Genomic DNA, 4478 nt, shown 5'->3' with positions numbered 1-4478 from the left:
TATATACACATACATACAGTACGAATGGGAAGGGAAGATTTATTATAATGTAAATCTGTATGTGTAAATCTGTATATATACATACTTAGAGTAACTAACTAAACTTACTGTATTATGTATATATATACAGATTTACACACAACTAAATAACTAATATATTATAAAAATTAACTAATATATTATAATATATAAACATTAAATATAATATTAATTGTGGGGGTTCGGTTATTCGATTACCGAAAAAACCGACCGAAACCGACATAATCGGTTTCGGTCGGTTAGAGGTGTATGCTCGGTAGGTTTCAGTCGGTTATGAAGATTTAAAAAATGTCATTGGTTATTCGGTTATCGGTCGGTTATTAACCGTAACCGACCGATGCTCACCCCTAACCGGAGCAGACGTGGCCGGCGTGACATCCAAGTCCTAGTGCCAAGATCATCATCCCAATCCGATCAATTCCAAAAAAAAAAAAAAAAAAAAAAAAAAAAAANAAAAAAAAAAAACCTTGCTCCCTACATTCCCTAAAGGTCAGTACGGGGTTCGACCATCCAACTACTTGATGGGAGAACATTTTCGTGGTCGAGCCCGTAGCTTGAGTGTGGAAACGTTAACATTCCCTAAGGGCCAGCACGGGATCTAAAACTCGCTAGCTACCCGACGGATGAACCTTTTCGTGGTCGAGCTTGTGGCTCGGGTGCAGAAACGTTAAGATCCCCTAAGAGCCAGCATAGGATCTGATCCCGCTAGCTACTTGATGGAAGAACATTTTCGTGGCTAAGCCTACGGCTCAGTCACGAAAACGTTAACATCTTCTAATGGTCGGCACGGGATCCAAACCCTCTAACTACTTGACGAAAAAACCTTTTCATGGTCGAGTCTGTGGCTCAGGTGAGGAAATGTTAACATCCCCTAAGGGCCAGCATGGGATCCAACACCGCTAGCTACCTGATGGAAGAACCTTTGCGTGGTCGAGCCTATGGCTCAAGTACGAAAATGTTAACATCCCATAAGGCTCAGCACGGAACCCCAACCCCGCTAGCTACCCAACGAAAGAGTTGACTTTTGGCTAAGCCCGTGGTTTAGTCATAGTAAGCTAGTCTTTTCAAAAAAAAAAAAACAAAAACAAAAACAAACAAACAAACAAACAAAAGCGAGCCCAAAAATTAAGCAACCCCACATCCACTGGTGGTCCGCCCGCAATCACAAAGCTGAAGTTTTAGCACTTAAAGGTCAAGGGGCCTAGGCCACAAACCAAGGACCCAGATGAAATGAGTAAGGCCCCAAATGATTAAACAATATGCTCGGATCCCCCAAGATGGGCCTAGGCCAGTAACCAAGACCCAAGCAATGTGAGTTAGGCCTCGGTTGATCAAGCAATAGACCTAGATCCCCCCCCCCCCCCAAACGGGTTATGGCCTCGAGTCAAGACCCGAGCAATATGAGGTTTAAACCCAACGAAGAACAAGAAAAGGAAAGGCCCAAGTCGTGTGTAAGTGTGTAACACACACTTTCCTTAAAACTGATTTGCTACCTCCCAGGGGTGCTTGGAGTGTTGTAGTGTCAATCTCCCAGTATTAAATGGATCACAACCTTAAGTTTGAGCACTCAAATGAAAGGTCCGGCGAATGAGAACAATAGGTTGAGCACTCCATACAAATTACGGAAGATGTTGACAAAATTTTTCTTAGTAAGAAAACAATTTCGAGAGAGGAAGAGAGAAAATCAACGATTTTTCAAGTTCAAAATTAGCTCAAACAATCTGTCCAACACTAAGGCTATTATTTGTAGGAGAAGATGGAATAAATAGCATTCACTAATGGCATTCAAACCTGGGTAAATACCCAGACTGTAACCTCCAAAACTGACCACCACTATTCTAGAGTTAAATCTAAACATATAGATTGGAATTTGGAATTAATTTGCAATTAAATTCCGTAACAGTAGAAAGGTTACTTCGAGTAACCCACTTCCCAAACCAATATGGGACAAGTGCTTTTACAAAGCCTTCCCACCTCCATTTTTAACTCAAATAGATCTATTTTGAGAATCAATTTCTCATTCACCCATTATCTGTTTTGAGCGCACAATATATCAATCTTGTTGTCTCACTATAAAGAACTAGAATCTACTTTGACCCGATTCAAATCGAAAGTGAACCCACATATATTTGTACCACAAAATTGTCACTTAAATGTCATTTAAAGCTAAAATTCCAACATTATATAGTGTTACAAAGTACACTTTAAAATTCATGTAAAAGTGCACTTTGCAACGCTACAATGTGCACTTTATTACAAAGTGCACTGTGTAGTGTTACAATTTACAATTTAAAGTTTAAAAATTACTCAAATGTCCTTATTTTTTTCTCCTTAATTGTTTTAGAGTTGTCAGATCTTTTCAAATGAACAATTGTGATTGATTTTTAGATTTTTTTTATGGTAAACAAATTCTCATAGGAGCATGTCGTACATACACATAGCAACAAAGTCTTAGGATATCATAAATAGATACAATAAAAATAAAAATAAAAATAAAAAATACAATAATACGGAGTAATATCTTTAAAAAAAAGAATTAAGTTAGAAATTTAGTAACTCTAACTAAATAACATAGTTTCTAAATTCTCATCCCACCCTCTGATTATGTGGCTGGATAGATGTTATTATGTGGCAGGATGAACAGACTAAGTTTATTTTGATTACTCTAGCAATATGGGATCAATTCACATGATTAAAGATAGGAATAAGGTCCAAATTGGCCACTAAACGAAATGTGAAAGTGTAATTTGGTCATTGAACGAAAAAAAAAAGTGCAATTAAGCCACTCAACACTTCAAATGTATGTAATTTCACCTGATAGCAAGTTAACACCACATCTACAAGTTGCATGTTGACATAGAAACTGACTTGACACTTTTTAAAAAAAAAAATTCATTTATTTTTTTGAAAACCCTTTTCTTGCATAAAATCTGTTCTAGTACGCACCTGGTCCTTTCCTTTTTTTCTTTACTATTTCTTCCACCACTAGGCAAATTAGGCAAACTAAGCTTCAATCATTCTTTCAAAAAAAAAACGTCTATCAAAAATCTCCAAATCAACTGTAAAATTCTCAAATCACGCCTAAAATCCCTATTTGTTTCATTGTTGCTTTGGGTTTCATCAAATTGAAATTCATCAGTTCGTAGTTTCATCAATTTGCAGTTTTAATTTCTTATAACCCGTTTGATTTGCTGAAAAATATTTGAAGGGTGTATATGTTCATACAACAAAAACTAGGTACTGTAGCAGATTTTTTGTAAATTATAATGATAGGACCTGCACTATGAAGTAAAATTGCATACAAATTTTAAAAAAAAATGCCAAATCATCGTCCACGTCAACATGCAACGTACTAGATGGGGTGTTTACTGTTATCAAGTGAAATTGCATACATTTGGAGTATTGAGTGGCCTAATTGCACTTTTTTTTTTCGTTCAGTGGCCAAATTGCATTTTCACATTTCATTTTGATGGGGTTATGGGATATAGGCCGAATTTTCTAGTTGGGGCCAAGCCCAAAGAAGTGATATGAAGTGAGTGGAGGGAGTGACGTGAGGGTTATGGAGTGGGGTAGGGGGAGTGACATGGACTAAGTGGTAGGGGAAGTGACATGGAGTGAGTGAGGGGAGTGACGTGACGGTTATGGAGTGGGGTAGGGGAGTGATATGGAGTAAGTGGCAGGGGGAGTGACATGGAGTGAGTGGTGGGAATGACATGACGGTTATGGAGTGGGGTAGGGGGAGTGACATGGAGTGAGTGGGGGAGTGACGTGACGGTTATGGAGTGGGGTAGGGAGAGTGACATGGAGTAAGTGGTAGGGAGAGTGACATAGAGTGAGTGGGGGGAGTGACATGACGGTTATGGAGTGGGGTAGGGGGGTGACATGAAGTAAGTGGTAAGGGAAGTGACATGGAGTGAGTGGGGGGAGTGACATGGAGAAAGTGGGGGGAGTGACGTGATCACTAGGGATATGGATATGGAAGGAGGCCTAGGCTGCAAGCAAAGAGGATGATCCGTGCATAGCAGGAGGAAGGGGAGGAGCGCCACCCGCCACCCTCGTCGAGGGGGCGCCATGGGCGGCAATTGCCGCCCAGCACCACGGCGCCACAGGCACGCCGGTCGCGGCCCTTAGGGCACGACCAGCACGCCGTGTCACGCTTGGTGGCGGCTGCCGTGCCACCACCGAGTGCGACAGCCGCGCCCATCGCGCACGGACGGCTGCGTTGCGCCCGTGCAGGCTCCCGGGTGCGTAGCGGTGTGTTCTTCGTACCTTCTTCTGCAGAGTTTGACCAAGAGCTTGGGCACGTGGATGGTAGAAGGCTGTCGTAGGAAGACGTGGGACGCGTGTTTGGTGGAGAGGTGGCGCTGTCTTGATACCGTACACGTGGAGGGTGCTGGGGACTCCATCAACCGTATAAAGGGGGGGGGGGGCTGGTCCAA

Source organism: Ipomoea triloba, chromosome 12, assembly GCF_003576645.1.
Source record: "Ipomoea triloba cultivar NCNSP0323 chromosome 12, ASM357664v1".
Classification (NCBI taxonomy): domain Eukaryota; kingdom Viridiplantae; phylum Streptophyta; class Magnoliopsida; order Solanales; family Convolvulaceae; genus Ipomoea; species Ipomoea triloba.
This window is presented reverse-complemented; position numbering follows the sequence as displayed.